This window comes from Adiantum capillus-veneris, chromosome 20 (assembly GCF_014529385.1).
Source record: "Adiantum capillus-veneris isolate H3 chromosome 20, ASM1452938v2, whole genome shotgun sequence".
In the NCBI taxonomy this organism is placed as follows: domain Eukaryota; kingdom Viridiplantae; phylum Streptophyta; class Polypodiopsida; order Polypodiales; family Pteridaceae; genus Adiantum; species Adiantum capillus-veneris.
In genome coordinates, this window is record NC_140950.1 from 23,298,262 (window position 1) to 23,324,793 (window position 26,532).

Sequence of the window (26,532 nt, forward strand, 5' to 3'; positions counted from 1 at the left end):
TAGACCCCTCAATATTTGATTTTCTTAGTTGTACTATTCACTTATATCAAAATCTCAACAATATCTTCAATTATAGACCTACCAAATAAGGTCAAGGGTAGGTGGCATGCATACATGCACTATGGAGGGCTCACTCTTGGAGGTATTCAAAAGAATCATCCAAAGAAGGACCCCACAAGGACCTTGTGCAGTGGAAAAAAACGGTCGGTTTTGCTGAATTTTTAAAGTTCACTTGCTCTCCGAATTTGAAAAGGTGATATGGACAAAAGTTGTATCTCGTGGGCTGAACTTTTGCCTCAAATTTTTTCATATTTTTTTGAGCTACGAGCTGTGAGCTATGATTTTATTAGTGGACCCCAGTTTTCCCATGCTATGCAGCCACACTCTCTCTTCCACTTTATCATTTTCCTCTTTCACACACACTTCTCCACTCATCATCCCCACCTCTCTCACCACTCCTCTCTGCACCCTACTCACCTTCTCCTCAACCTTGAAGAATAAGAGAAACCATGGTGAACTCATACCTCCCACACAATTCCATTCCAAAATTGACCACCTAGTCTCATTTTTCCTCCTCCAATTTTCCCATATCTATCAAAAAAACCACAAAATTCAGCCTCTTCTCTTAAAAGACAGCATCATGGTGGTTGATTACTCAGCTTCAATTACCTTGTCTCTCAAGGAAGGTCAAGAGTGGAGAAAAAATGTACCGTCAAAGCTAGTGGACCGTCAACAAGCGTCAAAATTGACCCTACTCAAGACACTTGGAGCATCAACCTTGTAAGAAATCCACCTTTTCTTACTTCTTAAGAGTTTTTCTTCCTTATTTGTATCCTACATGGATACTCCCATTGTAAATATCCAATTCCATTTGTAAATTAATACTAACTCTACTAACACTAACCCACTATGAAAAGTCCTATCACCTCCATTTCTCTCTCTCTCTTTCCCCACAACTTCTTGATAATTCCAAGCAAAAGAAATTAGATAAATTGCTGAAAATCTAACCAACCATGGTTAAAGGAGTAACCCTAGCCTTCAAAATTGCTATAAAAGGAGGGTGTAGCTAGCACAAAAAGGGGGAGCCATAAGCAAGAGCACTATGCTATAGCTTGAGAAGCCAAGCTCAACCTCTCTAGAAGGAGCTCTTGAGTGGAAGCTCATTGTCTTATGCATGTGCATGTGTTGTAATAGGGGATTAGCAAGGGAACTCTATGCCATTTGTAAGAGAGAGAGTGTTCATTCAATTGAGAGTAGGAAATCTATCATTTCTCCTACTAGTGTAAGCCCAACATTTGCTGAATCAAGGAGGGTGGATTTGGACTAAGCTTGGATACTTTGTCTCCCTTCCAACGTGAAGTAATGGACAACAATGATGCGTAAGTGTCTTGGTGTTTTTTGTTAAGTTCTTGATAGCTTGTCTCTGGTGTGTTGTCATCAATCTAGCCATAAATCCCACATACTGTAAGAGGGCGACAGGGTGGAGAGGACTCCCCTGGCCTTAAGACAATGATTGGGGTGGTTTTTTCTTGTGATGCGTTGTGGTGAAATTTACGCAAGCTATGTTGAACAAATACTAATCTCACTTTGATTTGTCATGACAAATTTGTAAGAAGGTATTAATGCAACAAGCACCCTCTCCCCCTTTTTCTCTCTTTCGTATATATATATATATATTATATATATATATATATATATATATATATATATATATATATATATATATATATATATATATATATATATATATATATATATGTTTGCTTGATCATTAACGATACACTTCAAAGCAGCCCGAGCACCATCTCTCTCTCTCTCTCTCTCTCTCTCTCTCTCTCTCTCTCTCTCTCTCGTGTTTTAGTGTGTGAGAGTGTTCCATTGGTGTTAGGGTTAGTGTAAATTCCTTGCTTGTTTGTGGGTTGATCTAACGATTCTCCTCTTTTGCGTCCTAGTTCGCTCTTAAACTAGGTGGTGCCCCTTGTGTAGTTGGGATTTGGCTATGGGTTTGTTGTTTTGGTTTGTGTTGTGTTGTGCCCCAGCCCCATTGAGCAGCACGGGAGCCTTGAAGGGTTTCTAGAGGTTGCTCTTCTTGTTGCCCGCCCCGGACCGCCTCAACAGCTTTTGCATGATACGAGTAGTAGGTACACCATCAAACTAAGTCTATGGTCACATGAGGCATAGTTATCTGTAATTCTCGCAAATAACTACGCCTCTCTCATGGTCACAGGAGGCTTAGTAGGCTGCACAAGAAAACTAAGCACATGCCTTTGCAGCTATGCCGATTTTGGCATAGTTGCACAACTATGCAAAGGAGTATTTTAATGCTTGTGCCCGTTCTGCAGCTTTTGCAATTTTTGAGCGATGTGCAGGCAGTCTAATGGCCCATGCAATTAGGCAAGGCAGCAGTGCTAGGCTGCTCTCTCTCTCTCCCCCCTCTCTCTCCTCGACACATGTTGTCCCAAAAAAGGTGTTGACTACCACCTCCAGGTAAACCAGTGGCGTCCTGCTGATTTACATGCAGGTGGCAGTCAGCACCATTTTCCTCTCAACGCGTGACCCAAGAGGCAGTTTGATGCGCCTTCCCTGGGCTTCCAGGTGCCTGGTCGCCCTTAGTTATTTATTATAGATAACTAAGCCCGTGTGACCATGCCCTAAGACTAAGGCCCGTAGGCCTTATGTTTGAAGCCCTTTTGGGCATCTTGGGCCATTTCACGCTTCACTTGATGCCTTTTATTGAGGGCTTAAGCTTCATTTTGAAGCTCACAATTTTCTCTTACGCTTCATGGGAAGACTAGGGCATAGCCTCTTCGAGTCCCAGTATACAATACGATTTGTCAACATGGTAATAACCTTGGACATTTATTATGGTATGATGATATACTACTTTGTGGAAAAAAATAGAGAGAGAGAGAGAGAGGGAGAGAGAGTTACGTGGGAGAACGAGAAATCCATGGATGAAACTCAAGATGGAAGGAGAGTGAGCAAAGTGTGATATGTGTCTACATAGATAAAATCTTTGATGTTGAAGGTGTTCTTCTTGTAGACACTAAATTATGTCCCCCCACTCCCACTCCAAGCTTATTTCAGTCACAAGTTTTGTTGTTTTGTCATGATGGAAAAGTGTGGCTTACAAATGAATGTTTTGCAATCAAACCTTGAATAGATTTATCCATATGAGTAAAACATTCCTAGATCTGAAATTGGAATACTTCTATAGTTTCTTTCAAAAGTGTAAATAGAATTCTTCAATATGGAATGTATGTGGACAAAATAGCATGGTCACTCACACAATGGGATTTGTTTTGAACACATGGTCAAACATTTTCATATGAAATGTGTGATGCTATTTGGAATCATGTATAGCTCAATGTGTGTGTGTGTGTGTGTGTGTGCGTGCGCGTGCGCACGCACGTGCGTGTGCGTGTGCATGTGCGTGTGCGTGTGCGTGTGCGTGTGCGTGTGCTTTGTAGTGCGTGTGCGTGTGCGTGTGCGTGATGCGTGTGTGTGTTGTGTGTGTGTGGTGTGTGTGTGTGTGTGTGTGTGTGTGAGAGAGAGAGAGAGAGAGAGAGAGAGAGAGAGAACGTGCAACATAGCAAGGCTGTGGAGGCTTGGAATTGAAGCTAAAATCAATCCTTATATCAACCAAGGGCTTTAGCTAAGCCTGTGAATGCTACTGTCATCCCTTGCTACCCTCATGTGGCACCATTATTGCGTCCAGCAATCTCATGTTCGAACCTACACAAGGCAGAGAGAGAGAGAGAGAGAGAGAGAGAGAGAGAGAGAGAGAGAGAGAGAGATTCTAGGCAAGGCTTGTGTGTGTGTGTGTGTGTGTGTGTGTGTGTGTGTGAGAGAGAGAGAGAGAGAGAGATATTTTGAGCAAGGCTTGTATGTGTGTGCACGTGTGTGTGTGTGTGTGTGTGTGTGTGTGTGTGTGTGTGTGTGTGTGTGTGTGTGTGTGTGTGTGTGTGTGTGTGTGTGTGTGTGTGTGTGAGAGAGAGAGAGAGAGAGTCTGTGTAAGGGTTGTATAGAGAGAGAGAGAGAGAACCTTAATGGCGAGCTTTGCATTTGTGTATGAGTGAGAGAGAGAACCTGCGTAGGTTTTCCATGGAAGGTCAACGAGAGATACTATCATATTGTGTGTGCATTAGAATTGAATTGAATAGCGATGTGCAGATTGCAGAATATGGCTGAAGTGACCTTTTGTGGACTGTTTTGAACACCAATGAAGAACCTGCAAAACTTGCATGATCCTAGGAGCTTGCAAAAGTCCTCAAGAGTAATTAAGGATGCCGGCATTCCGGAGCTGCGAGACAATAGGGACCGCAACAGCTTTTGCAGGATACAGGTAGTAGGTACGCCACCAGACTAAAGTTGTGTCACATAAGGCATAGTTATCTGTAATTTCGACAGATAATTATGCTTCTCTCATAGTCACATGAGGCTTAGTAGGGTGCACAATAAAACTAAGCACATTCCTTTGCAACTATGCCAATTTTGGCATAGCTGCACAACTATGGAAAGGAGTATTTTAATGCACGTATCCATTCTGCAACTTTTGTAGTTTTTGAGTGATGTGCAAGCAGCCCAATGGCCCTTGCAATCAGGCAAGGTAGCACTGCTAGGGTGTTCTCTCTCTCTCTCTCTCTCTCTCTCTCTCTCTCTCTCTCTCTCTCTCTCTCTCTCTCTCTCTCTCTCTCTCTCTCCTTCACACCTATTGTCGTGAGTGGCTGACGTGTTGAGAAGAAAACCGTGTTGACCGCCACCTGTAGGTAAATCAGTAGGATGCCACTTATTTACCTGCAAGTGGTAGTCAGCATCGTTTTCTTCTCAACGCGTGATCGCGAGGCAGTTTGCTGCCGTTGAGTGCGTTAAATGGTAACTTTGCATTTGAACTACATTTCTACTCAAATGTATATATTTTTTATCAAAGTTTTAACCTAGTGTTCATTCTCTCTTTCCGTAATAGCCTTTTTCCATACAAGCACCTTACCCTTCTTAGATCTTTATGCATTTACATCATATTTCTCTCTTCATGCTAAATGTAAATAGTAAACTTAATTCTACTCTCCTAGTTTTTTTACTGCATATTCTTTTAACTAATTATCTTTACTAATTTAAATAGCTATCTACATCCCATAATTTGTAAATAAATAATTTATGGGCACTTATCTTACCCATCTTCTCTCACGGGTAGGGTTAACCTTGTAGGCCTTCCCTTCCCCACCACTATGTGACCCAACTCTTGGATCATTTACTTGTGTTGGTCAACAAATCTTAAATATAATGTATATCCCCAATAAATCAAACTTTATTGGAGCCTACCTCATTTGTTTAAGGTGGATTCTCTTTTGAAAAAAGCATGCTACACCTTAGATGCATGCTAAAGGTCCCCCTACAAGGAGACTTGGTTCAAAAGGTGTTTTGGATGCATCTTGAACGCCTTAGCTCGTGGGTATACTTGAGGAACACTCCAAAATCAGCTTAACCACTTTGAGAAGGTCAACTTTGCCTTTTACAGCACCCAATTCTGAGTTACAGGCTGAAAGTTATGGTGAAAACAAGGTGCTGCGGACACTGTTATTGCAGGTCAAAGTTACAATCAGGTAAACCACAAAGGTGAAAAGTTTTCTTGACTTCTCCAACATTCTAAAATACCAATGGGGAGTTAAAAGCCACTTGCATGTGGAGGGGTCGGCTCAAGATGCTTCCAGAGACACAACAAACAGGATGGGGACACTCTGCAGGAGCCACTGAGGGAAATCATGGTGGGGCCCACATACATTATCAACCCTTATGGAGCCTCCATGACTTAAAAGGATATTTTCAATGAAAAAATAAGTCCCTTATTTGCATAATTGAAGGAGTGGTCAAAAGGTAACCTAACTATGGTTAATTACCTACCCTAGTCAAGTTTAACTTAACCCAAGGTCTTGTACAACTATAAAAAGGCCCTTTGGCAAGCACAAAAATACACACACCTACTCCATTGCTGCAAATAAGCTCCTCTAAGGTTAGGGAAGCCCTAATATCTCTCTCCTCTTGTCTCCCTATCCATTTCCTAAGCTCGCTATCATAAGCGGCACCATAGAGAGAGCATCAATATGCTATTGCTACCATTCTCTTGCAAACATTTCTCTTACCATACTCATCCCTAAATAAGGATTGTAGATTCTATATGAGAGCAAGGATATCAAGTTCAATGACCTATCTCATGGTTTGATCAACAAATTGTTGCAATTGGGGTGTCGTCGTCACACTTTTGCTCTAAACGCATGTAAAATTGGTAAGCATATCTTGGCAGCTTCTCATATTTTGTGCTCATTGGGTTGCTTGTTTGTTGAGAAAGTTTTTTGTGCACCATGGTGTCTATTTTCTTGGCTTCTCTCCTTATGTTGTGTGTAAGTAAGTCTTGGGGCTGCATAGATGGAGAAGAGCTCTCTATGCATGTCGCCTTATGTGTGTAAGTAGTCTCTTCTTTTGGGAAAGGAAAGGAGTTGTCCAGTATTTGTGCATTATGGTGTTTTGAGTTTTGAGGTTTTGTGCTTGCTTTTCTTAGAAGTATATGAGCACTAATATGGTGAAGGTCAATCTTTGCATGTGAGTTTGTGCAGTGTTCAAAGGGATTGCTTAAGGAGTGTGTGTTGAATGGTTGAAGGGCATTTTGTGTTGAAGCACATAAGGAAGGTGTGAGTGTGTGTGTGTGTGTGTGTGTGTGTGTGTGTGTGTGTGTGTGTGTGTGTGTGTGTGTTGTATATGGTTTGTTTTGGTTTCCTTCTTTCTCCATAAAAGAGGGTGGTGCCCCTAAGAAATATGCGTGTGTAGGGTCTCACGGAGTGGTTGTCTGGTGGGAGCCTTGAGTTGAGCCCCATCCCAAAAAATCCGCTCTCATAAAAGTGGTGCCCCCACTGAGGAACTTTCCTAATTGCCTTCTATTCTCCTCATGAACAATAGAGTTGCACCATATGCTTTTCATTTTTCACAACGCATCAGAATTAACATTTGTGTAGATCGCAAATTTTTTTACCAACAACGCATTGTTTTTATGTTTGGAGCAGAAAGACTTGGTGAAATCTTGGCATCTCCAAATCCCATCATTCTTCCATTCATTAATTATGATGATTCATTTGATGTCCATGTTTTTATTTTGTTTTGAGGCAGGGACAAGAGGCGCTTAGATAGCGATCCACTCAAAGGAAACTTTCTTCAAGAGAAAGAAAAAAGAGAACACATTGTCACATGAACCAACCTGGAGCTGCTTCTCCTTTTACACCCATAGCTCGTCAATCTGTGCACATCATAATTGCTACAAAATTTAGATTTCAAGCAACCATGAGGAGAATTTTTGGACCCACTCGCCTTAATGAAATTAACGCCTCAATCAACCCTTTTATTTTGCCTATGATAAATTATGAACTAACACTTGATGTATATATTTTCATTTTGATGTGATCACTCATCGTAGTCAAAACTTTGTGGTACACAAACCTCCTTGTATTGTAAAAATGTCAAGCACTTTTCCTACCTTTCATTCTAAAAATGGTGAGGATGCACAAGAATTTCTGGATAATTTGGAGATGGCACACCTCATCTCTGGGAGAGATCAAGAAGAGGTAAAGCTGCGTGCTTTTCCACTCGTTCTCAAAGGGGAGGCTAAGGAATGGTACGAGGCCTTGCAACCTCAAAACAAAACCAATTGGGAGAGGCTACATGCAATTTTTCTTGCCAAATTTGGGCAAGGAGATACTCCAGAGGGTCTTTGGAATTGTCTACTTCAACATAAACAGGTATTCCTTGAAGACTACCCATCTTATGAGGCTGTTTTCCTTAACCTATGGGATAGATGGGAGGCTACCTTACAAAACCAAGGTGGTGCACCAAACTTTCTAAAGAAAGATAGGTTCATGGCTGGCTTGTATCCAATTTTGAAGACCAAGGTAGAGTTAAAATTCCCATCAACATTTGAGGAAGCACGTGAGGTGGCCATGGTCAAATTCAAGAAGTTAAATTTTCAAGCACATAGAACAAGGGACCTAAATGAAGTCATTGAGAAGGATTCTTCACCAAGCATGGGAGCACAAGTTAGGGGCTCTCTTGCCCAAACTTCACAAATAGGGGAAGGATCACAACAAGAGATCTTGCAAAGATTAACTCAACAACTAGAGAGTCTCACCTTGAATCTAGTGCAAGGCCTACCCCAACGACGACAACCAAGAGAAGGGAATCGCAATCAACGACATCAAGCACAAGAGTTGAGATGCTGGAATTGCAACGAAGTTGGTCATGGCATGTATAATTGCCCTCACCCTCGAAGGCTTCCAGGGGACATATACCCTCCTAGACCCCCTCCGCTCATGGTGCAGCTAGAGCATGCTCAAGCCCCGCAAATTCTTCGTCGACCACCACCACCTCCAGTGGCAAACATCCCTCCTGTCCCACCAGTGGAGGAAGAGAGGGGAGTAAATGTCATAAAGCTGGAAGAGGAGATAGAGGTGAGCCCTATACATTTTGATGTTATGCCAGCAGAAAAGTGCACAAGAGCACACAACAAGGATGAAGACACAAGGAATGAAGAGTCAGAACCTGCAAGGAAGGAGAGGAAGAAAAAGTCAAAGAAGGAGGAAGGAGGCAAGAAGCAGAGGTCAAGGCGAAGGGAGATCGGCATCAACGATTTTCCATTAGGAAAGAATATGGAACCCTACAACATCTTAGAAGATTTGCAAACTCAAAAGCCCAATATTTCTTGGCCTCAACTCCTACATCTATCACCCACGGTGAGAAAGCACTGGTCCAAACTTGTAAGCACAAGACTCCCAAGAAAGAAAGAAAAGGTGACAGTAAAGGCATTGACTTCAAAGCCACAACAAGATGTGGAACCTATTGTAGATGCTTATGTAAGGGGTAGGAAGGTATCCAATGTGTATGTTGATGGTGGAGCACAAATGTGTGTGATCACGGAAAGAGCCATGAATAGACTAGGGCTTGAAATCACTAAGTCCTCTAATTGTCAAGCTAGGCTGGCCAACAATGCAAGTGTGAAGTGCCTAGGGATCATCGAGAATGTAAAATTTTATGTATGTAATATAGATGCACATGTGGACATGTATGTTATGCCAGCCAAGGGGGGGGGCTATCCCATCATCCTAGGGAGGCTTTGGCTCATTGCTGTGAATGCAGATCAAAAATGGGGATGAGGACAATTGATTCTCAAAAAGGGGCAACATGTAGTATATGATTGGCATGAAGGGAAGCAGCTCGACATCAACTATGAGACCACGGCTGATGAAGAAAGTGAAGAGAGTTTTGGCTCAAGCGACGAGGAAGGTTCAACCACTACATCCAATAGCGAAGAAGAATCATCTTTGGAGGTAATGGGAATCATCTTCAACACATCAAAAACTCCATCAATAGAGGTTGACCCAACAAAGGAGCAAACAAAGGATGACAAAGGTGACCACAAGCACTTTGAAGACTTTGAGAGGATGCTTGCAAAAGATCTTACCCCTGAGGAGAAGCGGTCCTACATCGATATGCTCAAGAGGTATCCCAATTTGTTGATTACTCACAAATTAGAGGTGTGGATGTTATAGAGCATGGCATAGAATTAAAACCAGGTAGTATACCTGTGGCTCAAAAGCTAAGGCGCCTAGGAAAAATACAACAAGAGGCACTTTTGACAGAGGTTAACCGACTCCTCAAAGCTAGTTTCATTTACCCTGTGTCTAACTCGGAGTGGGTGTCCCCAATTGTAGTAACCCCTAAAAAGAACGGAAAATGGAGGGTCTGTGTTGACTACAAAAACCGCTCAATTCTGCAACAAAGAGGGATAATTTTCCTCTTCCTTTCCAAGATGAAATCTTAAACGAAGTAGCCGGCTATGAATGTTACACAGTTTGTGATGGGTATTCAGGGTATTTTCAAATCAGAATAGCAGAAGAAGATCAGTTAAAAACCACTTTCATCACACCTTGGGGTTGCTTTGCCTATAGAGTGATGCCATTTGGGCTCACAAATGCTCCTAGTACCTTTATAAGGTTTACAACTCTTGTCTTTCAGCCCTTCTTTGGAAAGTCAATTAGGGTTTTTATGGATGACTTCTGTATCTATAGTAGCCAAAGACTTCATTGCCAAAAAGTTGAGGAGGGGCTTAGGAGGCTTCATCAATTTGGGGGACAGCTTAATCCTGAGAAGTGTCACATTGCAGAGTCACAAGTGGTATTGCTAGGTCATGTGGTTTCTTTGCAAGGAATTCAAGTGGATCCATCAAAAGTAAATGCTCTCTTGTCACTACAACCACCAACGACAACCAAGGAGCTCATGACTTTCAACCACAAGGTAAGGTAAATGTCTCGTTTCATTCACCTTCTAGCGGAAGCTATTGCACCTTTGCACAAGCTAGCAAACAAACCCACATTTGAATGGAGAGAGGAACGCGAATTATGCTTTACTGAAGTAAAGGGTATTCTCAACTCTCTTCCAAAAATAATGCCACCAAATCCAAAGGATACATATTACATCACACCAAGTGTAGGAATGGAGGCCATCGGTGTAGTTCTCATGCAAAAAGACCCAAAAACATGCTACATGAAGCCAGTATACTTTGCAAGAAAAGTCATGACCGCTGCAGAGAAGAGCTACACCGATATGGAGAAGGTGGTATTCACAATTATGTTTGCGGTAAGAAAGTTCCGATCATATCTCTTACCTGCACCATTTGTCATTCTCACCATGGAAAAAAATTTACCATATGTTGTGCAACACATGAGCCTCTCATCTAGGATAGCCAAATGGGTTCTAGAACTTCAAGAGTTAGAATACACTTTTCTTGTGGAAGATAGCACAAGGGCAGGTCTTGCAGACATTCTCACATACAAAGTGAGAGAAAGGAAAGAGTCACCAAAGTCAGGAGACAAAGCTACACCACAAAATAATGAGGAGAAGATGGACAATGCACACATTTTGTGCTTTGATGGAGCTTACCGACGACAACACAATCAAGCAGCAGGGGGGGTTCTTATTCTAAGTCCACAAAGGGAAGTTCTTGTTAAGAAAGGTATCACCTTGGAAAATGTTCATTCTAATAATGAGGCTGAGTATGTCACCTTAAAGTTGGGGCTTGAAGAATGTAGAAAACTTGGCATCGAAAGACTTATAATAAGAGGTGATTCCTTACTAGTTATTAGGCAAATCCAAGGGATATGGAAGTGCAAGAATCCTACTCTAGTGGAGTGGCTTAGACAGGTGAAGGCTTTGATAAAGAACTTTGAAGCTACACAGGTACAGCATGTTGTGAAAACCCTCAACAAGGAAGCAGATTATCTCGCCAATGAGAAACTTCAGATCATGGTGGGAGGTGTGAAGCTCTACGAACCAAAGTACCAAGGCCAAGAGGAATTGAAGGACACCATATTTTTCCTCCAAACTGGTGAGTGCCCTAAACACTTGGATAAAGTGCAAAGGCATAGGTTGGTAAAAAAGGAAACTCCTTACCAACTCATAGGAGATGATTTGTATCATAAAGGGAAAGATTTGGTGCTAAGAAGGGTGCCCTTTGTTGAAGAAATAGAGAGAATCCTCTTTTCATGCCATGATGATGCCTGTGGGGGTCATTTTTCTCATGATATTACAAACAGGAAGATTTTGCAAGCAGGGTTTGTTTGGCCAAATCTACACCGTGATGTCCAGCATTGGTGTAAGTCATGCAAAGGTTGTCACATTGCTGGAAATCGACGACTCACTTACGAACCTCGAGTTCCAATAATTTCGTATGGTCCTTTTGAGAAGTGGAGTGTGGATGCAATAGGCCCCTTACCTCGCACATCTACTGGAAGGTCTTCATCATTGTGGGAGTAGATTACATGACACGATGGGCGGAGGCAGCAAGTACAACACGAATTACAGCCGAGGAGGTATCAAAATTTATCTTTGATCACATATGCAGTAGATTCGGCACACCATTAGAGATTTTGTCAGATCGTGGTCCAGGGTTTAGAGCAGAGCTCCTAGATAATCTTTTCACAAAGTTAAAAGTCAAACATTTGCATTCTACACCTTACTACCCTCAGTGCAATGGGTTGGTTGAAAAGGTGAATGGAATGATATGTAAGATCATTTCTAAGCAGGTTGCAGATCGACCAAACGACTGGGATCGTCATTTGACCGCAGCTCTATGGGCATACAGAACATCTTTCAAGGTATCCACTCAATTCACTCCTTTTCATTTGGTATATGGACAGGAGGCACTCCTTCCTATTGAGGTGGAGATTGCAAGCCTACGCATTCTCTCACGGGGAGCAAAGAGACCAAAAGAAGCTTTGCAGGAAAGAATTTTAGATCTTCAACGACTTGAGCTTGATAGAGAAGAGTCCATCGACTATTACATTGCCCAAGCCACAAGCCAAAGAGTCAAAATCAACAAGAAGCTCAAGGGGAAAGGATTGAAGGAAGGTATGTTGGTTCTTCTCTATGATAACCGACTTGATACTCGACTTGACAAAAAGTTTTTGCAAAGATGGGAGGACCTTTCATGATAAAAACAAAGTTTGGGAATGGTCGTTACAGATTAGCAGATTTATCAGAAAAACTCCACAAGACTAGAGTCAATGGATGGAGATTAAAGCCCTACTTTCAACGTATCAATCCGTTGATAGGAAGTCATCTACCTACATCGTCTAACCTCCAAATTGGCATGGCTCCCTTCGGCTTGGCGAATGCTCCACCTATTTTTAAAGCTTTGATGTGCAAAGAAGAACCAGCCTTGGAATCTCAACATACCCCAGGCAACCCTCCCATCTCCGATTTATGGGATTGAGGTAACGAAAAGCAGGTCTAATGGAGTAAAAGAGTGTATATCACTCCTCCTGTTTTTAGGGGGGGAAAAAAAAAAGAGAAAAAAAAGAATAAAAAAAAGAAAGAAAAGAAAAAAAAAGGGAAAAAATTCTTTTGTTTCATCTAGGAGCACGAATGATCCTAGATGAAGGGGGAGGGCTAATATGAGTAGCGTTAAATGGTAACCTTGCATTTGAACTACATTTCTACTCAAATGTATATATTTTTTTATCAAAGTTTTAACCTAGTGTTCATTCTCTCTTTCCGTAATAGCCTTTTTCCATACAAGCACCTTACCCTTCTTAGATCTTTATGCATTTACATCATATTTCTCTCTTCATGCTAAATGTAAATAGTAAACTTAATTCTACTCTCCTAGTTTTTTTATTGCATATTCTTTTAACTAATTACCTTTACTACTTTAAATATCTATCTACATCCCATAATTTGTAAATAAATAATTTATGGGCACTTATCTTACCCATCTTCTCTCACGGGTAGGGTTAACCTTGTAGGCCTTCCCTTCCCCACCACTATGTGACCCAACTCTTGGATCATTTACTTGTGTTGGTCAACAAATCTTAAATATAATGTATATCCCCAATAAATCAAACTTTATTGGAGCCTACCTCATTTGTTTAAGGTGGATTCTCTTTTGAAAAAAGCATGCTACACCTTGGATGCATGCTAAAGGGCCCCCTACAAGGAGACTTGGTTCAAAAGGTGTTTTGGATGCATCTTGAACGCCTTAGCTCGTGGGTATACTTGAGGAACACTCCAAAATCAGCTTAACCACTTTGAGAAGGTCAACTTTGCCTTTTACAGCACCCAATTCTGAGTTACAGGCTGAAAGTTATGGTGAAAACAAGGTGCTGCGGACACTTTTATTGCAGGTCAAAGTTACAATCAGGTAAACCACAAAGGTGAAAAGTTTTCTTGACTTCTCCAACATTCTAAAATACCAATGGGGAGTTAAAAACCACTTGCATGTGGAGGGGTCGTCTCAAGATGCTTCCAGAGACACAACAAACAGGATGGGGACACTCTGCAGGAGCCACTGAGGGAAATCATGGTGGGGCCCACATACATTATCAACCCTTATGGAGCCTCCACGACTTAAAAGGATATTTTTAATGAAAAAATAAGTCCCTTATTTGCATAATTGAAGGAGTGGTCAAAAGGGAACCTAACTATGGTTAATTACCTACCCTAGTCAAGTTTAACTTAACCCAAGGTCTTGTACAACTATAAAAAGGCCCTTTGGCAAGCACAAAAATACACACACCTACTCCATTGCTGCAAATAAGCTCCTCTAAGGTTAGGGAAGCCCTAATCTCTCTCTCCTTTTGTCTCCCTATCCATTTCCTAAGCTCGCTATCATAAGCGGCACCATAGAGAGAGCATCAATATGCTATTGCTACCATTCTCTTGCAAACATTTCTCTTACCATACTCATCCCTAAATAAGGATTGTAGATTCTATATGAGAGCAAGGATATCAAGTTCAATGACCTATCTCATGGTTTGATCAACAAATTGTTGCAATTGGGGTGTCGTCGTCACACTTTTGCTCTAAACGCATGTAAAATTGGTAAGCATATCTTGGCAGCTTCTCATATTTTGTGCTCATTGGGTTGCTTGTTTGTTGAGAAAGTTTTTTGTGCACCATGGTGTCTATTTGCTTGGCTTCTCTCCTTATGTTGTGTGTAAGTAAGTCTTGGGGCTGCATAGATGGAGAAGAGCTCTCTATGCATGTCGCCTTATGTGTGTAAGTAGTCTCTTCTTTTGGGAAAGGAAAGGAGTTGTCAAGTATTTGTGCATTATGGTGTTTTGAGTTTTGAGGTTTTGTGCTTGCTTTTCTTAGAAGTATATGAGCACTAATATGGTGAAGGTCAATCTTTGCATGTGAGTTTGTGCAGTGTTCAAAGGGATTTTTTAAGGAGTGTGTGTTGAATGGTTGAAGGGCATTTTGTGTTGAAGCACATAAGGAAGGTGTGAGTGTGTGTGTGTGTGTGTGTGTGTGTGTTGTATATGGTTTGTTTTGGTTTCCTTCTTTCTCCATAAAAGAGGGTGGTGCCCCTAAGAAATATGCGTGTGTAGGGTCTCACGGAGTGGTTGTCTGGTGGGAGCCTTGAGTTGAGCCCCATCCCAAAAAATCCGCTCTCATAAAAGTGGTGCCCCCACTGAGGAACTTTCCTAATTGCCTTCTATTCTCCTCATGAACAATAGAGTTGCACCATATGCTTTTCATTTTTCACAACGCATCAGAATTAACATTTGTGTAGATCACAAATTTTTTTACCAACAACGCATTGTTTTTATGTTTGGAGCAGAAAGACTTGGTGAAATCTTGGCATCTCCAAATCCCATCATTCTTCCATTCATTAATTATGATGATTCATTTGATGTCCATGTTTTTATTTTGTTTTGAGGCAGGGACTAGAGGCGCTTAGATAGCGATCCACTCAAAGGAAACTTTCTTCAAGAGAAAGAAAAAAGAGAACACATTGTCACATGAACCAACCTGGAGCTGCTTCTCCTTTTACACCCATAGCTCGTCAATCTGTGCACATCATAATTGCTACAAAATTTAGATTTCAAGCAACCATTAGGAGAATTTTTGGACCCACTCGTCTTAATGGAATTAACGCCTCAATCAACCCTTTTATTTTGCCTATGATAAATTATGAACTAACACTTGATGTATATATTTTCATTTTGATGTGATCACTCATCGTAGTCAAAACTTTGTGGTACACAAACCTCCTTGTATTGTAAAAATGTCAAGCACTTTTCCTACCTTTCATTCTAAAAATGGTGAGGATGCACAAGAATTTCTGGATAATTTGGAGATGGCACACCTCATCTCTGGGAGAGATCAAGAAGAGGTAAAGTTGCGTGCTTTTCCACTCGTTCTCAAAGGGGAGGCTAAGGAATGGTACGAGGCCTTGCAACCTCAAAACAAAACCAATTGGGAGAGGCTACATGCAATTTTTCTTGCCAAATTTGGGCAAGGAGATACTCCAGAGGGTCTTTGGAATTGTCTACTTCAACATAAACAGGTATTCCTTGAAGACTACCCATCTTATGAGGCTGTTTTCCTTAACCTATGGGATAGATGGGAGGCTACCTTACAAAACCAAGGTGGTGCACCAAACTTTCTAAAGAAAGATAGGTTCATGGCTGGCTTGTATCCAATTTTGAAGACCAAGGTAGAGTTAAAATTCCCATCAACATTTGAGGAAGCACGTGAGGTGGCCATGGTCAAATTCAAGAAGTTAAATTTTCAAGCACATAGAACAAGGGACCTAATTGAAGTCATTGAGAAGGATTCTTCACCAAGCATGGGAGCACAAGTTAGGGGCTCTCTTGCCCAAACTTCACAAATAGGGGAAGGATCACAACAAGAGATCTTGCAAAGATTAACTCAACAACTACAGAGTCTCACCTTGAATCTAGTGCAAGGCCTACCCCAACGACGACAACCAAGAGAAGGGAATCGCAATCAACGACATCAAGCACAAGAGTTGAGATGCTGGAATTGCAACGAAGTTGGTCATGGCATGTATAATTGCCCTCACCCTCGAAGGCTTCCAGGGGACATATACCCTCCTAGACCCCCTCCGCTCATGGTGCAGCTAGAGCATGCTCAAGCCCCGCAAATTCTTCGTCGACCACCACCACCTCCAGTGGCAAACATCCCTCCTGTCCCACCAGTGGAGGAAGAGAGGGGAGTAAATGTCATAAAGCTGGAGGAGGAGATAGAGGTGAGCCCTATACATTTTGATGTTATACCAGTAGAAAAGCACACAAGAGCACACAACAAGGATGAAGACACAAGGAATGAAGAGTCAGAACCTGCAAGGAAGGAGAGGAAGAAAAAGTCAAAGAAGGAGGAAGGAGGCAAGAAGCAGAGGTCAAGGCGAAGGGAGATCGGCATCAACGATTTTCCATTAGGAAAGAAAATGGAACCCTACAACATCTTAGAAGATTTGCAAACTCAAAAGCCCAATATTTCTTGGCCTCAACTCCTACATCTATCACCCAAGGTGAGAAAGCACTGGTCCAAACTTGTAAGCACAAGACTCCCAAGAAAGAAAGAAAAGGTGACAGTAAAGGCATTGACTTCAAAGCCACAACAAGATGTGGAACCTATTGTAGATGCTTATGTAAGGGGTAGGAAGGTATCCAATGTGTATGTTGATGGTGGAGCACAAATGTGTGTGATCACGGAAAGAGCCATGAATAGACTAGGGCTTGAAATCACTAAGTCCTCTAACTGTCAAGCTAGGCTGGCCAACAATGCAAGTGTGAAGTGCCTAGGGATCATCGAGAATGTAAAAGTTTCTGTATGTACTATAGATGCACATGTGGACATGTATGTTATGCCAGCCAAGGGGGAGGGCTATCCCATCATCCTAGGGAGGCCTTGGCTCATTGCTGTGAATGCAGATCAAAAATGGGAACGAGGATAATTGATTCTCAAAAAGGGGCAACATGTAGTATATGATTGGCATGAAGGGAAGCAGCTCGACATCAACTATGAGACCACGGCTGATGAAGAAAGTGAAGAGAGTTTTGGCTCAAGCGACGAGGAAGGTTCAACCACTACATCCAATAGCGAAGAAGAATCATCTTTGGAGGTAATGGGAATCATCTTCAACACATCAAAAACTCCATCAATAGACGTTGACCCAACAAAGGAGCAAACAAAGGATGACAAAGGTGACCACAAGCACTTTGAAGACTTTGAGAGGATGCTTGCAAAAGATCTTACCCCTGAGGAGAACTGATCCTACATCGATAGGCTCAAGAGGTATCCCAATTTGTTGATTACTCACAAATTAGAGGTGTGGATGTTATAGAGCATGGCATAGAATTAAAACCAGGTACTAAACCTGTGGCTCAAAAGCTAAGGCGCCTAGGAAAAATACAACAAGAGGCACTTTTGACAGAGGTTAACCGACTCCTCAAAGCTAGTTTCATTTACCCTGTGTCTAACTCGGAGTGGGTGTCCCCAATTGTAGTAACCCCTAAAAAGAACGGAAAATGGAGGGTCTGTGTTGACTACAAACCGCTTAATTCTGCAACAAAGAGCGATAATTTTCCTCTTCCTTTCCAAGATGAAATCTTAAACGAAGTAGCCGGCTATGAATGTTACACAGTTTGTGATGGGTATTCAGGGTATTTTCAAATCAGAATAGCAGAAGAAGATCAGTTAAAAACCACTTTCATCACACCTTGGGGTTGCTTTGCCTATAGAGTGATGCCATTTGGGCTCACAAATTCTCCTAGTACCTTTATAAGGTTTACAAAAACTTCAGATCATGGTGGGAGGTGTGAAGCTCTACGAACCAAAGTAACAAGGCAAAGAGGAATTGAAGGACATCATATTTTTCCTCCAAACTGGTGAGTTCCCTAAACACTTGGATAAAGTGCAAAGGCATAGGTTGGTAAAAAAGGCAACTCCTTACCAACTCATAGGAGATGATTTGTATCATAAAGGGAAAGATTTGGTGCTAAGAAGGGTTCTCTTTGTTCAAGAAATAGAGAGAATTCTCTTTTCATGCAATGATGATGCCTGTGGGGGTCATTTTTCTCATGATATTACAAACAGGAAGATTTTGCAAGCAGGGTTTGTTTGGCCAAGTCTACACCGTGATGTCCAGCCATCGGTGTAGTTCTCATGCAAAAAGACCCAAAAACATGCTACATGAAGCCAGTATACTTTGCAAGAAAAGTCATGACCGCTGCAGAGAAGAGCTACACCGATATGGAGAAGGTGGTATTCACAATTATGTTTGCGGTAAGAAAGTTCCGATCATATCTCTTACCTGCACCATTTGTCATTCTCACCATGGAAAACAATTTACCATATGTTGTGCAACACATGAGCCTCTCATCTAGGATAGCCAAATGGGTTCTAGAACTTCAAGAGTTAGAATACACTTTTCTTGTGGAAGATAGCACAAGGGCAGGTCTTGCAGACATTCTCACATACAAAGTGAGAGAAAGGAAAGAGTCACCAAAGGCAGGAGACAAAGCTACACCACAAAATAATGACGAGAAGATGGACAATGCACACATTTTGTGCTTTGATGGAGCTTACCGACGACAACACAATCAAGCAGCAGGGGGGGTTCTTATTCTAAGTCCACAAAGGGAAGTTCTTGTTGAGAAAGGTATCACCTTGGAAAATGTTCATTCTAATAATGAGGCTGAGTATGTCACCTTAAAGTTGGGGCTTGAAGAATGTAGAAAACTTGGCATCGAAAGACTTATAATAAGAGGTGATTCCTTACTAGTTATTAGGCAAATCCAAGGGATATGGAAGTGCAAGAATCCTACTCTAGTGGAGTGGCTTAGACAGGTGAAGGCTTTGATAAAGAACTTTGAAGCTACACAGGTATAGCATGTTGTGAGAACCCTCAACAAGGAAGCAGATTATCTCGCCAATGAGAAACTTCAGATCATGGTGGGAGGTGTGAAGCTCTACGAACCAAAGTACCAAGGTCAAGAGGAATTGAAGGACACCATATTTTTCCTCCAAACTGGTGAGTGCCCTAAACACTTGGATAAAGTGCAAAGGCATAGGTTGGTAAAAAAGGAAACTCCTTACCAACTCATAGGAGATGATTTGTATCATAAAGGGAAAGATTTGGTGCTAAGAAGGGTGCCCTTTGTTCAAGAAATAGAGAGAATCCTCTTTTCATGCCATGATGATGCCTGTGGGGGTCATTTTTCTCATGATATTACAAACAGGAAGATTTTGCAAGCAGGGTTTGTTTGGCCAAATCTACACCGTGATGTCCAGCATTGGTGTAAGTCATGCAAAGGTTGTCACATTGCTGGAAATCGACGACTCACTTACGAACCTCGAGTTCCAATAATTTCGTATGGTCCTTTTGAGAAGTGGAGTGTGGATGCAATAGGCCCCTTACCTCGCACATCTACTGGGAAGGTCTTCATCATTGTGGGAGTAGATTACATGACACGATGGGCGGAGGCAGCAAGTACAACACGAATTACAGCCGAGGAGGTATCAAAATTTATCTTTGATCACATATGCAGTAGATTTGGCACACCATTAGAGATTTTGTCAGATCGTGGTCCAGGGTTTAGAGCAGAGCTCCTAGATAATCTTTTCACAAAGTTAAAAGTCAAACATTTGCATTCTACACCTTACTACCCTCAGTGCAATGGGTTGGTTGAAAAGGTGAATGGAATGATATGTAAGATCATTTCTAAGCAGGTTGCAGATCGACCAAACGACTGGGATCGTCATTTGACCGCAGCTCTATGGGCATACAGAACATCTTTCAAGGTATCCACTCAATTCACTCCTTTTCATTTGGTATATGGACAGGAGGCACTCCTTCCTATTGAGGTGGAGATTGCAAGCCTACGCATTCTCTCACGGGGAGCAAAGAGGCCAAAAGAAGCTTTGCAGGAAAGAATTTTAGATCTTCAACGACTTGAGCTTGATAGAGAAGAGTCCATCGACTATTACATTGCCCAAGCCACAAGCCAAAGAGAAAAAATCAACAAGAAGCTCAAGGGGAAAGGATTGAAGGAAGGTATGTTGGTTCTTCGCTATGATAACTGACTTGATACTCGACTTGACAAAAAGTTTTTGCAAAGATGGGAGGGACCTTTCATGATAAAAACAAAGTTTGGGAATGGTAGTTACAGATTAGCAGATTTATCAGGAAAACTCCACAAGACTAGAGTCAATGGATGGAGATTAAAGCCCTACTTTCAACGTATCAATCCGTTGATAGGAAGTCATCTACCTACATCATCTAAGCTCCAAATTGGCATGGCTCCCTTCGGCTTGGCAAATGCTCCACCTATTTTTAAAGCTTTGATGTGCAAAGAAGAACCAGCCTTGGAATCTCAACATACCCAAGGTGACCCTCCCATCTCCGATTTATGGGATTGAGGTAATGAAAAGCAGGTCTAATGGAGTAAAAGAGTGTATATCACTCCTCCTGTTTTTAGAAAAAAAAAGAGAAAAAAAAAGAACAAAAAAAAGAAAGAAAAGAAAAAAAAAAGGAAAAAACTCTTTTGTTTCATCTAGGAGCATGAATGATCCTAGATGAAGGGGGAGGGCTAATATGAGTAGCGTTAAATGGTAACCTTGCATTTGAACTACATTTCTACTCATTTTTTATCAAATTTTGAACCTAGTGTTCATTCTCTCTTTTCATAATGCCTTTTTCCATACAAGCACTTTACCCTTCTTAGATCTTTATGCATTTACATCATATTTCTCTCTTCATGCTAAATGTAAATCGTAAACTTAATTCTACTCTCCTAGTTTTTTTACTGCATATTCTTTTAACTAATTACCTTTACTAATTTAAATAGCTATCTACATCCCATAATTTGTAAATAAATAATTTATGGCACTTATCTTACCCATCTTCTCTCACGGGTAGGGTTAACCTTGTAGGCCTTCCCTTCCCCACCACTATGTGACCCAACTCTTGGATCATTTACTTGTGTTGGTCAACAAATCTTAAATATAATGTATATCCCCAATAAATCAAACTTTATTGGAGCCTACCTCATTTGTTTAAGGTGGATTCTCTTTTGAAAAAAGCATGCTACACCTTGGATGCATGCTAAAGGGCCCCCTACAAGGAGACTTGGTTCAAAAGGTGTTTTGGATGCATCTTGAATGCCTTAGCTCGTGGGTATACTTGAGGAACACTCCAAAATCAGCTTAACCACTTTGAGAAGGTCAACTTTGCCTTTTACAGCACCCAATTCTGAGTTACAGGCTGAAAGTTATGGTGAAAACAAGGTGCTGCGGACACTTTTATTGCAGGTCAAAGTTACAATCAGGTAAACCACAAAGGTGAAAAGTTTTCTTGACTTCTCCAACATTCTAAAATACCAATGGGGAGTTAAAAACCACTTGCATGTGGAGGGGTCATCTCAAGATGCTTCCAGAGACACAACAAACAGGATGGGGACACTCTGCAGGAGCCACTGAGGGAAATCATGGTGGGGCCCACATACATTATCAACCCTTATGGAGCCTCCACGACTTAAAAGGATATTTTTAATGAAAAAATAAGTCCCTTATTTGCATAATTGAAGGAGTGGTCAAAAGGGAACCTAACTATGGTTAATTACCTACCCTAGTCAAGTTTAACCTAACCCAAGGTCTTATACAGCTATAAAAAGGCCCTTTGGCAAGCACAAAAATACACACACCTACTCCATTGCTGCAAATAAGCTCCTCTAAGGTTAGGGAAGCCCTAATCTCTCTCTCTTCTTATCTCCCTATCCATTTCCTAAGCTCGCTATCATAAGCGGCACCATAGAGAGAGCATCAATATGCTATTGCTACCATTCTCTTGCAAACATTTCTCTTACCATACTCATCCCTAAATAAGGATTGTAGATTCTATATGAGAGCAAGGATATCAAGTTCAATGACCTATCTCATGGTTTGATCAACAAATTGTTGCAATTGGGGTGTCGTCGTCACACTTTTGCTCTAAACGCATGTAAAATTGGTAAGCATATCTTGGCAGCTTCTCATATTTTGTGCTCATTGGGTTGCTTGTTTGTTGAGAAAGTTTTTTGTGCACCATGGTGTCTATTTGCTTGGCTTCTCTCCTTATGTTGTGTGTAAGTAAGTCTTGGGGCTGCATAGATGGAGAAGAGCTCTCTATGCATGTCGCCTTATGTGTGTAAGTAGTCTCTTCTTTTGGGAAAGGAAAGGAGTTGTCAAGTATTTGTGCATTATGGTGTTTTGAGTTTTGAGGTTTTGTGCTTGCTTTTCTTAGAAGTATATGAGCACTAATATGGTGAAGGTCAATCTTTGCATGTGAGTTTGTGCAGTGTTCAAAGGGATTTTTTAAGGAGTGTGTGTTGAATGGTTGAAGGGCATTTTGTGTTGAAGCACATAAGGAAGGTGTGAGTGTGTGTGTGTGTGTGTGTGTGTGTGTGTGTGTGTGTGTGTGTGTGTGTGTGTGTGTGTGTGTGTGTGTGTGTGTGTGTGTGTATGTGTGTGTGTGTGTTGTATATGGTTTGTTTTGGTTTCCTTCTTTCTCCATAAAAGAGGGTGGTGCCCCTAAGAAATATGCGTGTGTAGGGTCTCACGGAGTGGTTGTCTTGTGGGAGCCTTGAGTTGAGCCCCATCCCAAAAAATCCGCTCTCACCGCCTTCCCAGGGCTTGCAGGTGCCTGGTCGCATTTAGTTATCCATTATGGATAATTAAGCCCGTGTGACCACACCCTAAGACTAAGGCCAAAGTTATCCAAACATAAAAAATTTCCTTTCTTGAATTTTCCAAGAGAAAATTTAGAAAATTAGGTTTATTTTTTGGGTTTTTACACTAATTTTCTCTATTTTCGGGCGGAATGTGTCCTTTTCCCCTTGCCTTCAACCAGAATTTTTGAAATTGAAAATGGCATGATAATAAGCTAAGACACATTTTTCCCGAACACTGTATGCCACAATCGTACCGGTCTAGACTCGCTTTTTCCAAGAGAAATTTTTATAAAACTAAGTTATTTTTACGATTTTTTACACTATGTTTCTCTATTTTGACAACTTCTCCCTTTGTGCTTGCCCTCAACTGGCATTTTTTAAATCAAAAACTGCACGGTATTAAGTTGAGACACATTCTTCTCGAGCATCACTTCTACCCCTACGGTTGGTTTTTACTAGTTTTTAGGGGTTTTACCAGTTTTTATACTAAAATCCTCCACATTTAGCCGGCTTCAAGGCTTCAAGAGTTTGTGTAGTGTTCGAGAAAAATTAGTTTTTCAAACAGCCAAGACGAAATTTTAGAAAATTATGTTATTTTTTCGGGGTTTTGCACTATCTTTCTCTATTTTAGGGTGGAATTTTTCCTTTTCCCCTTGCTCTCAATTGGCATTTTTGAAATTGAAAACAACATGATATTAAGCTGAGACACATTTTTCCACATCACTAACTTCCTTTGACAATTTGGAGCAGCCATATTTTGATTTGATCCTTGGAAAGGTGAGAGAGAGAGAGAGAGAGAGAGAGAGAGGGAGTTTTAAATTTGATTTCAAAAAAAATGTTCCATGTTTCATGAAAAATGAAAGGACACATACTCCCCCCCCACCCTCTGATTTCAAAGTCATCAATTCCCAACAAATGTCTAGTCCTTATTAATCACACACACACACACACCTCTTTATACAATGGTTGTCCTATTACTAGATATGGGGTTGTTGCAACTTGAGTCCACCGTTCAACATAGGGCTAGATCTCCTACCTTCCTTGTGATAAAAAATTGGATATGTCACTGACCTAATAATCATCAAGTGCAATAAATGCACTGATTTGACGTTCGTCCAAGCAGTTTTCCTGCTACAAAATGGGAGGCTTTTGGCATGCACCACCAACAATAAGTTTTCTACGCTAACATTTTTGCAAGAAGACAAAAGCGAACGCTTGTTCATGTTGATGTAGACATTTAAAGAGACAGCGTTGGTGGGCGGAAGGTGACCAGTTAGAAACACACACACACACACACACACATATATATATATATATATATTACGTATTTAAAAGGGTTGTATATTAGGTGTGTTTTCACCTTGATACGTATATACAAACACACACACACACATATATAATTATGTATATGTGAATACATACATATATAATTATATATACACACACATATGTGTGTGTGTGTATTATGCATGCTATACATGTGTGTGTATGTATTTATACATATGTGTATCTAAAATACATATGTAAATGTGCATAGTTGTAGAAATGAATGTGTTTGTGCATGTGTGTGTGCATTAGGAAGAGGATGGGGTCTAGGAGGGCCTCTTTATTTTCCATGAGATTATGGAGGTGATTAACATTTGGACAAATACATACATGCCATGTGTACAAGAATGGTGGGTGTGTAAGAGAGGCGTAAGAGTGGTCAAAGGATGCACTTTCCACCCCAAAAAGGAGGAGGAAAAATTTATGATTTTTAGCCTTCCATAACTTCTACATATGATCTCCAATTTGAGCGAAGATTATAGATCTAGAATCTACACGCTGAGCTCTTTCCATAGATATGCTACATGATATACTTTTTTCCCCTAGATTTTAAATTTCATTTTGGGGAAAAAAATTGAATTCAAATAAACTAGCCATTTTACTTGTTTGAATTCAAAAGTTGTCCTTTGATTGATTTCTTAATGCTAAAGGTTTGACTATCTTAAACTACCAAACAAAGAGGCCCTCCTAGACTCCATTCTCTTCCTAATGGTGTATCTATTTATATCTATATATGTATATAAATATTAATATTGTATACCTAGAATGATATGCATGAACGTATGTGTGTGTATGCATACATATGAGTGAGTATGTCCGCATACATATACGCACCCATATTTATTTATTTATTTCCTTCAAAAAGATCCTTCCATTAGTCAATTCATATCTTCCCATATATGTATATTTATCTACATGTCTATGTGTATATAAATGTGATATATCTTTTTTGTACTTATTGTACATATAGGGATGTAGGTTTAGGTCTAATACTCCTTGGCATGGACCTCAAGTTTTTGCCACGTGGTCAGATCTTGAGGCTATTGGTACAAGTCAAGTTATCTTAATTGAGTAAACATACAGATTGAATAGCTTCAAACCCATAGCCTTTACATGGGCCTTGAATGTGTATGATGATCCTTAGCGTGGACCTCAAGTTTTTGCCACATGGTCAAATCTTGAGGCCACACTATGATGGTACACCACAAGTTATATTATCCAAGTAAACATAGGGTGTAATAGAAGTGGGGTTTGATAGATTGAATAATTGCAAACCCACAGCCTTTACATTCCCTGAATGTGTACCCTTGGCGTAGGCCTAGAGTTTTTGTCACGTGGCCAACTCTTGAGCCTACTCTGAAGGTATACCTGAAGTAATATTAGCTGAATAAACATAAGGTATATAAAAGTGGGATCCGGTCCATTGAATGACTAGGAACCCATATGCTTAACATGGCCCTTTAATGTGTCTAATACGCTTTGGCATGGACCTCATGTTTCCATGTGGTCAAATCTTGAGGCTACTATGAGGGTCCATCTCAATATATATTTACTAACTATTTACATGCCCATTTGCACATAAATTTCATATAACTATTTTGTGCTTATTGTACATATAGGGATGTAGGTTTTGGTCTAATACTCCTTGGCATGGACCCCAAGTTTTTGCCACGTGGTCAAATCTTGAAGCTACTGGTACAACCCATGTTATCTTAATTGAGTAAACATGAAGATTGAATAACTTCAAACCCATAGCCTTGACATAGGCCTTGAATGTGTATGATGATCCTTAGCATTGACCTCAAGTTTTTTCCACGTGGTCAAAATTTGAGGCCACACTATGATGGTACACCCCAAGCTATATTAGCCAAGTAAACATAGGGTGTAATGAAAGTGGGATTTGGTAGACTGTGAATAATTGCAAACCCATAGCCTTGACATTCCTTGAATGTGTCTAATAACCCTTGGTGTAGGCCTAAAGTTTCTATCACGTGGTCCACTTGTGAGTCTACTCTGAAGGTATACCTGAAGTAATATTAGCCGCCTAAACATAAGGTATATAAAAGTGGGATCCGGTCCATTGAATGACTAGGAACCCATACCCTTGACATGGCCCTTTAATGTGTATAATATGCTTTGGCATGGACCTAAA